This window comes from Rhea pennata, chromosome 15 (assembly GCF_028389875.1).
Source record: "Rhea pennata isolate bPtePen1 chromosome 15, bPtePen1.pri, whole genome shotgun sequence".
In the NCBI taxonomy this organism is placed as follows: Eukaryota; Metazoa; Chordata; class Aves; order Rheiformes; family Rheidae; genus Rhea; species Rhea pennata.
This window is the reverse complement of record NC_084677.1, coordinates 991,455-1,005,412: the sequence shown is the minus strand read 5'-3', so window position 1 is coordinate 1,005,412 and position 13,958 is coordinate 991,455. Positions and strand designations below refer to the sequence as shown.

Here is a 13,958-nt window from a genome sequence, read left to right as displayed (position 1 = left end):
ACAAACAAGCTCCTTTCGGCTCATGTGGACACGAACCAGAAATACAACTTCCAGCACAAAGAGGAACCGCTGATGCACTTGCATTTTCCACTCCTTTTGCCTGAGTATAAGCAATTCTTCAAGACCGGGGAAATAGAGCATGGATCTGAAACAGCGCAGGAGTAGGGAAGGGCTTCCCAAAACAGTGAGCACTCATAACCATACTGCCTACCAAAAGGCACACTAAACACGGGGCAAAATGCAACATTTAGCATTCCTGTAAAGCCACAGAACTCATAGGAACAGCCTGTGCACCAGTTACCCTGCACTCTGGAACAAGAAAGATTTCCTAAACAGCCACCAGAAACACATCTGTGGTCCAACCCAAATGCATGTGCCAGGCCCGTTTGTAAAAGGTGCTCTTCCGGATCTGACCAGGGAATTTTCAAACACTGCCATTGATCCTGCACAGCGAGGCAGAATCTCTCAGTCACCAAGTGTACAGAAATACAAAAGATGATCACTACCTGAAGCCTATCCCAAGGTGTATGGACCTCAAACAGATACTTAAATATTTCACAGATGTTGTGTGGTGTCTTTGAGTAGGGCTGAGTAGTCTTCTTGAAGACTTACAATGGTTTTGCAAAATATCTTGATTAGATGTGCTTATGCGCTGGTATTTTAGGCCCTTCCCCAGCAGGATGCACACTGTGTGGTAAGTCCAGTGGGAAGCCCTTAGGGACTGCTTGATGCTGTGCCTTCAGTGTGCCATGGGTCCAGTGCTGAACATGGGTCATACTGCTCAGCCATTCATGCTGATTTGGGGAGTACATGGAGGCTCTGCCCATGTTTGAGGGATCTCCTTTCTGCAGGCACAGCCCAAAGATGGAGATGCTAGAGAGGGCACGAACGGACACTGCTTTGCCAACAGAGGATAAGAAGTGAATGAACCATGAATATTTGCCCAACGCAATTCATGACACAGCCCTATTGAGTGGATATCAGGATGGTGGATGGTGAACAAAAAGTGGAAGGGAGGATCGAGGGTTGCAAGACACAGCCATGGCCACTGTTACAGGTAGGGCAGGCAGTGCTCTGCTCTGAATGACAGCTCCTCTACTTCTACATATATCAAAACGTGGCGGAAACCTGCCCCCACCAGAGTGGTTTCTAAGGATGATCTTCTGGAGCCATGGTGCATAGCCCTGCCTCTAAATCAGGACCTGGGTGCAGCTCTCCAGCCCTGTCTGTTTACCAGCACAAACCTGTGGTTTGGAGGTGCCTGCCAAATGCTGCACAGAGATAGAGCACACACAACTACATGCGCGCTGAGCAACAGAGAGCATAAACCATTCCAGGCCATGCAAAGATGGAGTGACATGCATTCGTTAAATAGTCCAGTGAAGACCTAAACACACAAGGGTTAATTCTGAGACAGCAAAATGAATGAAGAGCTCAGGTATCTTTCTCCAGCCACCGCAAAACACTCAACCAGCTGTTGAGGGCCCCGCGCTTGGCTAAGGATTTCAAAGGGCTCCTGCCACTTTGCCGTGCAGAGCGCCCATGTGAAATCCCTTCCTGCAAACATGAAAGAGCTGGGTAGGCTTTTCACAGTCCTGACCCCACTTGTATCTTCAAAGTTTGGTCATGCCCAGCCATGCAAACGCTGGCCAAGCGCCAAAGGCCTGCCAAGCACCCACCGGAGTCTGATGCTGCCAGATGCCACTGTCAACATTTCTGCTCAGCAGAAACATCTGCCTGCCTCGAAAATGCGCTTGCTTAATCAAACCTGGGCCTGAAGAAAGGCAGCAAACCAGACCCGGGGCTTTGTTCGTTTGTTTCCTACAGATTTTCTCTTTTCCCCACTTGGCAAACCCATTGCATTTTGTTTTGAATGGAGCTGAAATGAGCATGCCTCTTTTGTTGAGCAAAAACAACTCTAACTTACATAGATCCTACTCCTCCCAGTACATTTTTGCTTGTGCTCCAGAAGCCCAATACTATTAGCCTGACGCTAGGAGAAGCATTTGTTGGCTCAGCATAGCAGCAAGGCCAGGAGCTGCTGCCCAGCGCACTGGGTTTGTGTAGGATCTCCCAAGCAGCCAGGCATCAGACACTGTTTTGGCACTTATTACTGCAGATTGTCTCACCAGGACCCTGGGCCTCCATACCAGGCACACACTCTTCTCAGGGAGCTTGCAACAAGCCAGTGGCAGAGATGGGACCCCTAAGACCATGAAACCCTTTGCTCTCATCGTGGCACGGCACTGGCTTTGAGAGTAACTCCTTAGCAACTTGATGCTTGAATGAACATCAAGGAGAAGTCCATACTTCAGGCAAAATCTGCATCTCACCCCAGCATTTAGCTCCTTGCACCACTGCAGAGGAAGAAGCAAAGGACTCACAGCGCAAGCAAAGTCACTGCATCACACTTCCCCTGTAGAGACTGTTCCCCAAAAGAGGAGGCTGCAGGCCTTCCTTGCTGAACCCTTGCATTAGCCACGTAGCTGCCACGTGAGCCTAAGGCAAGGACATTCTTGGGCCAACCAGAGGGCAGCGAGATGTTTCTTCATGCTGGCTCTTGCTCAGGTGCAGCAACCGCTGGAGGAGCTGTGGCAACCGGGAAATGCAGCCCAAGGGAAGGGACATGCAAAGTCCCACCGCCTTGGAGCCGGCGCAGCGCTAGCGCCAAGGCGAATCAGCCCGAGAACAATCGCAGCGTGTCTTTCCAAGGCACAGCCATCTCCCGTTGGCAGGGCAGCGGGAAGAGCCTTCCAGTGCGGCCAGCCATCTACCACAAGTCCCCCTGAGCCAAGTCCCTTGTAAATCATACGCTCTAAATTTAAGAGACAGAGACTTTAGGTTAGCAAAAGCTTTGGGACTCTAAGAAAGGTTCAGAGCCAGCCAAGTAGATCACTTGCTGACAGTCTGCGGAGGCCTGGCCTTCCATAAAACACACCATTTTTGCAGGCCAAGCAGTAAATTTGAGGGAGGAAGGGAGCGGAGAAGCTCAAACAAATTCTGTTGCAATACAATAATGCTTTTTCTTTTCTTTTTCTTTTTTTTTTCCTAATTAAGCATTCCGATTGGGGTTTTTAAATGAGCCCAGAAGGAGCCTGTGGCTCAACTCCCGTTAAAATATGACTGAAATCAGACTTTCAATTCCTTAGGCATCCATGATAGCCTGTCTTCCATCACGATCAGGATTGCTACTGTGTATTCGCTGTAGTCACAAAGTGACACCTTTTTGGCTGTGCCTACATACACACTTGTCCCCTTCTATATATCTCTTCTATCTCTACATGCGTATTACATGCAACATCCACCACACTGGAGACATTTCTCCTCAATGATCATGGTCAGGGACCATTTGCAATGGCCTTCTTTTAAAAACAAATTAACAAAACCAAACAGAGTTGATGCTATAAGCAGCCAGGAGACCATATCCATCAAGGAAGTCTTCTGAAAGGCAGGTACTGCTTCTGAAAGGCAGGTACTGGCTGACAAGGCATCCCCTCAACAGCTTTCTCTCCACAGGACAGCCTGACTCTGGCCACCATAAATCAGTCCTTGGGAGTTTTCCTTTGAGGAAAAACAAAATCCCAGAGACTTTCACCGGCTCCATCCACAGATCTGGGTCAAGAAGGAGATGCTGGAGGGGAGAAGTGATGTCAGCATGTCAGGCCAGGCTCTCAGCTGTATAAATCAGCACAGCTTTGCTGGCTTCAGGGTTATTTTGATGATTTACCCCAGCAAAGGTTCTGGCCTGCCCTGCCTGGTGGCTTGTGACTAAAAATCTGGGTTTCTGTTTAAGCACAACCCAGTTTCTGAGGGATTAAGCTAGCTGGATATGTGTGTGGCAGAATAAGGATGTTCCCATCTGGAGGGCTTCAGGAACCGCTGCTTGGCGGCTGCTGCTCGTGCTGAGGAAGAAAAGCTCGTCAGTGTCCCCCCATTCCCAGTGCCGCTGGTCCCCACGGCACCTCCCAACAGCGAAAGCTCTTCAGTCTCTGACCCCACTGGTGCAGCGGCTGGGCCGAGCCAGGTCTGCTGGGCTGCAGCTACAAGCGGCCCCTCGACTCCTGCCTCCCAGGACGGGTGAAGCCTCCTCGCCGCGCTCCCTGCAATGCCAGCCTGTAATTGCTGCTTGACATTAAGTATCTGAGCAAGGAAGTCTTGGGTAAATGTTCTTGCTATGGGAACATGCAGTGCTGAGTCTCTTTAATTACATTGTTTTTGTTTGGCTTTTTTTATTAGTTGTGCTGTGGCTTCCCCTCCCTGGCGGGCCAGAGGAGCGCACGCTAAATATGGCTGGGTTTAAAGTCCACAGTGAAATCCGAACCTCGGCACCAGACTGACTGGAATCGGTGCAAGCCAGGGTTGCGAGGGCCGCGCGTGGCAGCCGCCGCAGGCTCTGCTCCCACCCTAGCTGGAAGCTGTGCCGCGCTCCCTGCTCCCCGCGGCCCCACTCCCAGCACCTACCAAGCCTCCCGCGCGTGCCGCTGTGCTCGCCACGGGCAGGCGCCGCGTCGGCAACTCCGAGCGCGGCCACTGTGCTCCACAAATACCCATCGGTCCTTCCTCACCACCCATCCCTCTTCCTCGCAGCCCTCTCCTTGTCGTATCCTTCGCTTCGCAGACCACAACTCTTCCTCCTGTTCATAAACAGCCCTCTTCTCCATCGTGTCCTTCCCTTCCTTCCCAGTGGCAGTCCCTAAAGGTGTTGCTCATCCCACCTTTGGGCTCTCCCGCGGGGATGAAGGGCTTTCTCCCCCCCACCCCAGCCTCACAGCTTTCATCTTTCTCTGCCCCCTCCTTGTTATTTTAAAGGCATTCCAGAGGATGCTGTCAGGCTTGGATGTGGTTTGGTCGGGCTGTTTGTTTTCGTACTGGAGGTTTTACGATCGTATTGGGAATGAGCCCTAATTGAGCTGCAATTCGAATTACAGTCCTTGGGTATTTATTTCATTTTTTTGGAAGGGCTTAGACTGCAATGCAATTTGGGCTGGAGAATGCCTTTGGTTTTAAACGGAACCTCATGGAAACTGCACCGAGCTGCAAGACAGGCTGGCCCCTGAGATGTTACCGAAGTAGGCAAGCAAATTCTGCACCTCCGCCATGGCAGCGAGGCTTGACAGCGATAACAGACAGCACCCAGGGCGATCACACCTCTGTCTGCACCAGAAAATCAAGCACTGATGCCACGAGAAGAAGCAGATAGGGCCAGCCCTCCACTGTGCAGCGCCCCTGGGGCTCTGCTCACTCGAGGGCTTGCAGCCTCCTGCAAACACGGCACGTGTTTGCTCTCTGCAATGCAGAGACATGCACCCGTTGGCTCACCCAGCACCCCTTGGGAGGGAACCACAGCACCCTTGCCATGGGGCAGCTCAGATCCTGTAGCTGGGGGTCACTGCCTGAGTCGGGGAGCTGCCAGCTCACGGCCACCCTGCTTCCCGACCCTGCTCACAGCGCCCAGGCAGCACAAATGAACAGGACCTAAAGGTCAGCGGCCAAACTGCCCTTTTCAAGACCTACGTCGGTGTCAACTTCTGCTGACCATGCCCCATACTGAATAACAGTTCAGCCCTAGCATCTAAAATGTGTGTGATGCTTCTGGCACACGCAAGCAGCAGGACCTGGCAGGTAGGGACGGGTGTGCAGACAGATTTCTGAGGCACAGAGCTGAGCACCTGCTCGACGTCGTAGCAGCTCTTCCTCCTGTCCTAGGATCTCAAGAGTCCGGATGCTAAAACAGGTCAATAGTGCTGTGGAAGACAAACTCGACCCACTGGCACCATCCTGACTAAATCAGACTTCCGCATATTAAAAGCAGAAGAGGAGCGGGGACTCACTGCCACTGTTTCAGGAGGAAATCCTATCCCTGCTTTGCCTGCCAGGAACAAGCATCAGTCTGTGCCACAGATGCATGTGTGCAAACTCTTCTCACAGTGGGTATCAAATGAAGAAGCTGAGTCATACGACGCCTGATCTCAAAGATCACTGAAGAGAAAACGCGTGGAAAAAAGTCTCCATAGGGTCATTAGGTCCTAGCTTGGACCCAGCAGGAGCAGAATGGGGGTAAGCACTCACATGATGAGTTTGAAGACTCCCAGCTATCCGGTCAGGACCTGATCACCATGCCAGCAGGACCGAGAAGGGGTATAAGGCCACACTAATCTAAACTTGGTTCCCATCCCCTTGCTCAGACTGCGATACCCAGTTCTTGGAAGGAAGCGGGGGGAGGCTGTTGGAGCAGGTTGTTGTAGAAGTTGCTGTGGTAACCCAAGCCTGCTTGGAGCCAGCAGCTTAATCGGAGAGCCGTCACGGCTAGAGAAAGGGGCCACAGGGGACGGTGCTGGGACAGTGTGCAGCCTGTGCTGGCTCCTCCGAGTGCTGTGGGCAGCTACCCGTGCCTCCGGCGAAACACTCAGAGCCCTCCCCCCCTTCCCCCCCCCCCCCCCCCCCCCCGAGAGCCTGGAGAAAACGCTCATTTGTCTTCTCCTGCCACTGTGGCGGCAGGCTCCAAGCGGGTGCGGGAGAGAGGCGCTCCGTGTTTCAGGCCGCGGACCACGATAACGCTCTGCGCCAGTGCTGCCTTGCAGGACCCACTGGCGGACTCCCTGCTGAGACCAGCTCCCATGCCCGTACTCGTGGGGCTCGACGGCCGCTGCGTGCCCACGCCACCCCGGCCTGGCATGAAAATAGGCCCTCGTGGGAGCCGAGGGTGCCCGCTGCCTGGCCCTGGGGGTGCAGTTCACTGGACGTGGGAGTACAGCCACAGACCGGGGGGCTGAGACCCACAAACTCATTCTACCAGTGAGAAAGAATCGATTTGAACCCAGGTCTGCAGGGAAGAAAAACAAATCCTTTAACCTCCTGCGCCACCTTGTGCCATGAGGAAGAATACGCTAGTGAGATCCAGCTTTAATTGTAAACCACCTTTCCTCTAAAACCATGAAATTGTAGAAAATTGGCCAGGAAGGACCGGCAGAGGCAATCTGAGCTCATTCCCCCATATCCTCGACTGGTTTCTGTTTCCACCTCTATTCCCAACAGACTGCGTCCAACCTGAGCTCTGCAGTGCTCAAGGTGATCTACCCCAGTGTTTCATTGGGATATCCTTTCTGGGGCAAAGCCACCTCCACACTGTCATCCTATTCAAGCCATCCAGCTAAACATGGACGAAGCCACTGAAGCACACCTAAGCTGTACAATGAAAGCAGGCACCACTGGCTGAAGACTTCCAGGGTTGCACACAAATGGGTTATAAAAGGCAGGCCACAGACATTGATCTCCGCGAGGAGGAGGAGACAACAGCCGAGACACAATGGAACACCAGACAAATGCACACCCTGCTCCAGAGCTGCTGCCCAGCTGGTAAATATTACTGGAGTCAGAAAACCCCTTTCCTGTTGGAAAGCAATCAACAGGACCCAGTCGGCAGCACTAGGCATGCTGGCCGTTACCCACATGTTGTCCCTGGCATCGCTACCAAGAACATCTACCCTGCCGTTGGGGATATTCTTGGCCTCCAGAACAAATACTGCCAGCAGCACTTCCCAGTCTGGCTCCCGATTCATCACAGCTTCACGTACAGGATTTGCTCCTGCCTTGCTCCAAAACCAGCTCTCTGCCCAGCAACCACTGGGTTCTCCAACCTTCTTCACATTAACCTTGCCTGGGAAAACCTTCCTGGAGCCATCCCCTCACAGATGCCATCTAGCTCTTCCCCTCCTACAGCAGGGACCAGACCCTGCGCTGAATCCTGCTGCTGGTCTTACACCCCCACCCACTACGCACAAAGCACACAGGCATCAGGGCATAATGGGCCACCCCAGTACCACACAGCACAATGCCAGAGGAATTGATTCACAACTGCCCAACCACAAAAAGTATGTTAGAGCCAACCTTCCCACCCATGCACCTCCAGTGGAGTCAGGGCCCAAATGCAGTGACCCTCAAGGAGAAGTCAACTTTTTTTGCCACTTTCCTATAAAATGCCTCACATTGGCCTGAGCATTCCTGCAATGGTATTACCAAGGAGAGATCTCACCATCCTCACCACCAGTGAGGTCTCCTTCCAGTCAAGATTTGTCTGGCCCCTCCCTCAGAAAGGAGCTTTCCCATCTCCTTTGTTACTTTATTCTCCTTCTAGCTATCGAAAGTGATGAGGTATCATCGGTGGCAGAGCCCAAGCGCAGGCAGGGATAACAGCCCACAGAGGACTCGTCAGAGCCCCCATGACAGCAAGCAGAGAAGATCTTCCATCCCAACACCGCATACAAAAGAACAACATTCAAAAACACAGTAATTGCCAGGTCAAATTCTCAACCATCAGGAGATACTTATCTGTCCATGCATTGCAAGGGATGTGACCACGACGGCAAAGCACACTCGTGGGAGAGAAAGGGATACAAATGCCTTTTCTTGAAGTCTCACAGGACAGCATGAGCATAAGGGAACATGCTCTCTCTTCTCTCATAAGGCTTTTCCTCTGCTTTTCCTAGTTGCTGGATTTTAGTAGAAGAAATTGCACCTAAGTAACTAACGAACAGCTCTATTACAAAGCACAAACACTCAGAGCCTCATGGATGACCTTTAATGCACAATTCCTCACCTGCAAGCATTTGCTCTTACAAGGTCTACACTCTCCAGTAACCCTTTTGTATTTTGCATCCCAGCTTTCTCAAGGAGACCTGGTAGAATCCCCCCCATACCTCTGAAGTGCGACCACACCAACAAGCCAGAGGAGTCATCAGCAGGGCCTGATGCCTGGAAATGAGGTGTCTCCACTGCAACACACACACACACCGGCCAGTACCTCGTACTGCTGTTGTACACACAGCTGAAGAAAACAAATTGCTAGCTGTGATGGAAACACTACAGGCAGCCTGGCTACCTGGGCAATGCTTGGTTTTGTCATGTTGCAGTCCTGAGCACTAAGCTTCAAGCTCGATTCTTTGCACAACTCCTCAGTGATTTCAGGAGAAAACGCAGGAGAAGAGTCCTCACAATTCACAGCACTGGGGTTTGGGAGCCTGGATTCTGCTCAAAACAATGAAGGACACCAAACCACTAACACTGGTGGGCTGAAATGGACTGTCTCCAGCCCAGCACCCTACAGCAGAGGGTATTTTACAAGGGACAGATATAACACTCTTGACAAGGTGATCTGAGCTCTGTTTTGAGCTGTACCACTGGTCCACTGAAGATGACAGGCAGGTCATGTCAACATCCAGTGCCTCAGTTTCCCCATCTGGAAAATGGAGATAAAGATAATGACTTACTAATGATCATTAGACTTACTTACCAATGAAGAATGCCAGATAACTGCTAGGATTCACCTGAGTCACCATTCCTGACCTGTGGGCAAGGGGTTGCCTCTAGCAAAGGGAACTTACTGCTGTGTAGGCCAGTGCTTGGTGCAGCTGATGTGCAGGATACACAGTGGCCAGAAAGCCTGTTTGCTGCAGATGGATTAGCTGGGGACTTTAGCAGCTAGCCTCTGAAGAGCTCTTCTGAGCAATCAAAACCATACTGCCCAGAGCCTAACAATTTGACCAAATCTGGGTTGACTTCCACAGGGAATGCACCAACCCTGCCAAATTTGAAGTCTCTTTTCCAAAGCATGAAAGCACCAGAAATCCTCAGAAAAAGAGATTGGGCGGGGGGTGAAATGGCAAACTTACTGTTTTTCCCCAACTTTCTGCTGAGCTTGAAAAAAAAAAAAAAGAAGGAGAAAGTTCAGCCTGAGGCAATGAGTGAGCATGGAAAAATTCAGACCAAACAGTTAAAGTCTGGTAAAGGTATAAGCAAACAAACTTATGCTGGAAAGTGTTATACAGCCTTAACAATACAAGCCTATTGGCTCCGTCTACAATAAACGTGTCGAGTGAAAGGTATCTTCCTTGCCCTTTTCCCCTCCACAGTAGTGCTCAGCACATAAGAGGATGATTTCACTGCAGTAAAGAAAAGTAAAGCAGTGGCAGGGACCAACAGCTGCAGGTGGCCTTAGAGATGAAAGGCTGTAGCATGCTGTGAGGCAAAACAGCTTCCAAGGCAGATGCTTCCATCAGCACCCCCCCAACCCCAGCACCCTGGGCTTTGACATCCCCGCAAGCACCCATTCCAGCCCAGCACCCCAGGCTTCAGTGCAGCTAATGAGATGCTGTGAGCAGCAACAGGAGCAGGTGACTGTGCTGCCTTGGAGCAATAACAGGCATGGGCTCAGGTAAGTACTTGCAGAGCACTTCCAGTCGAGCACCCCCATCTCCAGTTGCCCAGCAGGACCAATATATTTTGCTGCAGTGGAGAAGGATAATGCAAGAGTAACAGGAACATCTGGGGAAGGTGAGAATTGGTCAACAATACACTTTACTGATAACTTCATCCTTCGCTTTTCTGGGATGTCAGGAGGGACCTGAATGACTCCACAGATTCCTATTAACCCTGGATGTGGCACAGAAAAGCTTCCCCAGCCACTGGGCAGATAGAGGAGGAAAAGGCTATCCTCTGCTCTGTCTCAAGGTGCCTCTCAACCCTCATAGAATCAGAGCTGACCTCAGAGATTTCTTGAAGGACTTGGGACATCCCCTATTTCTACAGAGACAGAGTGGGAGTTTCAAGCCAGATCTAAACAGCTTGGACTTCTCCATCACCAAGATGCTAGGATACGTCTCACCACTGCTGAGTGGCCTGCTCCAACACCTGGTGAGTGCTGCTCTCTCTCCTTCTTTCCCCTCACTATCCCTTCAATAGAAAGACGGGTAGAGGACACATCCTTAGGGCTCCCAAGGCTCATCTCACCATGCTTATGCTCCTGTTCCTCCTGGCTGCATGCTGAATGACACGTATGCATAACAGCTACCCGAGATCAAGATACTGGGCACCTGCATGAGCCTGAAAAGCCCATTTGGAGTCCTTATTGAGTGCTGGCATCTAACCCCTGGGTCCACACGAGTTAGCTTAGGCTGGGACAGACTGCAATCACATCTTTCGATTTACTGTGCAAATAAGGCCTCAGACTCCCCAGCCTGAGAATTTCTCACTTTTTTCCCCCCTAATTTATTTGGTGGCAGAGCAAATGACGCAGTGTGAACACAGATGTGGAAGCCAGTAAGTATGCTATTACAGGTAGAGCATGGAAGTAGGATGAGCTGGGGGAGCTTTAACTCCTACTTCTGTCACAGACCATCTTGGCAACCTCAAGCAAGTCACTGAACTGCCAGTGTTGCAGCGGGGTACCTAGCATCCTGCATGAGACTTCAGGAGATCAACAGATTATGCATGGTCCTAGTGTAGCTCAGGGTTAGCTCTACCTGGCTGCTGGCTTTTCTCCTGGGGTAAGGAGCTGCCACTCAGGCATCAAATACCTCCTTGAAGGCTCACCACAGCCTAGCACAGAAAACCAAGCTCCTACAGCAGGGACAAAGGTTGGGAAGGAATAACAGGCTGGGAAGGAATAACAACAGCTGCCAGTGGCATCCCAAAACCCATCCCCAGCTTTTCTGCTACTGAGATGAGGCCTCAATAGTTTATGCAAAGCAAGCTGGCTTTGAAAATCTCAACATGATCAGCTAAGCATCTGGCTACAAAAGCTCTCACAGTCAGAGGACCATTGTGTCTGAACCACAGCCTTCCTGCCTCATCCCACTCTGGTGCAGGAGGAGGACAAGGTGAGCACACCAGTGTACAAAGAATGCTGCGCTGGGTCCCTGGGTAATGTTATGTCCCATTCCAGCCCTGTCTACACCACAAGTCACTGAAGAAAATGGCCAAAGGTAAGGCCCAAGAGAAACTTCACATTCCAGGAACAGAAATACTTTTCTGCTTGTCAAAAGTCTTTCAGAGCTTGTGACCATGACAGAGCAGGGCCAGGAAAGCTCTGGGAGGATTAGATCTCTTGACACCATCAACTTTTCACTAACACAGAAAGCAGGCAAGCACTCCACCAGGAGGAAATCCAAGAACAGGCTTACAGCTGACCTTCCTTCACATACCCCATTAGACAGTAAGCAAGACATCAGGCACAGACATGGAAAGCAGAAGCATCAACCAAGTGTGCTAGCTGCAAACATCCTTCTGACCTAGGGCACCACTGGGCTTGACTCCAAGCTGCCCTCTCAAAGCATGAAGTGCAGACAGCACAGATTGCACAGGGGAGGCTGGTACAGGAGCTGGGCTGGCTGCACAGAAGATGGGCTCAGGGCAGTAATACAGGGCTATGCAACCTGGCACAGCACTGGGACTCATTAGACCTCATAGGTGCTGCTTTTAGGAAGCCTTTTCCCTCACCCAATTTCACTTTATGACATAGACCAGTGGGTCTGTTGTCCCACTTCCAGCATGAGAAATCCTGATGAGCCTCTTCTGGGCAGTCTCTGACCTGGAAGCTTTTCTCCAGTACAAGGACACACAAAAAGACCTCTTTTTCATGGCTTGAGTCTTCTACATAAGCTAGAATTTAAGAAAGGTTAAAACCTCCATCACATAGGAAGAGTAAGCATCCTCTTATTCCAGTGGCTGATGCACAGTGACATTAAAAAACAAAATATGAAAAAAATTGTTTTAAAATTATACATGGCCAGATCTCCCCAGACCTAGAAAGAGCTGTGCGCCCACCTCCTCTCCTGCCACTGCCTCTGACCAGAATAACTGCCTCCTCTTCTACAGTAGAGATGCTGATGAATGGGAATATCATTCAGGGGAAGAAAGACTTTCTATTTTTAGTAGTTGCTGCCTGGACAGAGCAAGTTTCAGCAGCTCAGGACACAGTACACTCACAGAGTGCAGAAACCTTAACCTTGGCGCTCTTCGCTGAAAGCGTAACACATGCTAATAGCTCCAGGTTGTGTTCCCAAACTTACAAAGCCTAAGAGTAAACTCTAGTAAGTTGTATTAGTTTGAACTGATAATTAAGGGCTGGGAGCCAGCCTGCGTCTTGTCGCTTGACCTGAGGGAATGTGTCCACTGAGTATGCCAGCAGAAGACCCTGGCTGCTTTTTTCCTGATGTAACAGCCTGCACGTTCATCAGTAGATCTCAAAGTGTCTGAGAAAAGAAGTCTGTGTCACTACCACCTTTTTAAAGAGAGAGAAACTGAGGCACAAAGAGGGGAAGAGTCTCTCCCTCAGTCTCTCAGCAGGCTAAGAGAAGCCAGATCACCTATGTCCCAAGCCAGTGCTTTATCTACTGGAAATTCACACCAGATGACCTGGTGCTTGGTGTCTCAGTGTCCTGGGCTGACTCTTATCTCTGATATCACCACCCCATTGAGTGCTGCCCATCCTGCCAGCATTCAAGCCATTAGGTCCCATACTCACTGGACACCGAGACATGCTCTCCAGGAAGATGAACAGAAGGATTCTGAAGCTCTATCAGGCAGAACTGCCTTAATCAGTAAGAAACTATCAGTGAGACAGAAGAACACAGAAAACCTGTGTAGCAGGGACTACCACCATCTAAGGGGAAAGGGAGGGATAAAAGTATCAAATACCATCAAATTGCTGGCTGCTAGGTCTGAGCCTAAGAGCCTATCTAGAAACAAGAAATGCTGATCCTCCTGGATCTCCAGATCCCAGTTGCCCTTGTAGTAGCAAGGTCAGGGGACCTTTCTCCTCCCTGGCTAAAGCTGTCTCCAGGGCTGGGGGTGCAACAGTTTAGAGTTTGAGAAAGACTTACAGTTTTGCTAGGGTTGCTCCAGACACATTAGTCATCTGCATTGCCCTTCCCCAAGTGAAAACTGGTCATGAATAAGCCAGGTTCAGCATCTACAAGTCTAAATTCCCAACCACTAGGGAGCTAGCACTATTTTCAATATTCCCACCACAAGAAATACACTGAGATATTTTTGTGTGCAGCCTAAAGGGTCTGGGAGAACTAAGACAACCCCCACCCGCTCAAATCCAACACACTGACACTGTGGGAATACCAGCTGTTGTGGGGGATGCAGCAAAATGTGGAGCTATCAAGAAAGGCTTG

General features: G+C 50.6%; 1 protein-coding gene across 5 annotated transcripts in view; it reads right to left on the bottom strand.

Annotated features, from left to right (window-relative positions):
- LOC134147309 (ankyrin repeat and fibronectin type-III domain-containing protein 1-like) overlaps positions 1 to 13,958 on the bottom strand; it is a 302,508-nt gene that overhangs the window by 26,314 nt on the left and 262,236 nt on the right. The window lies entirely within an intron of this gene.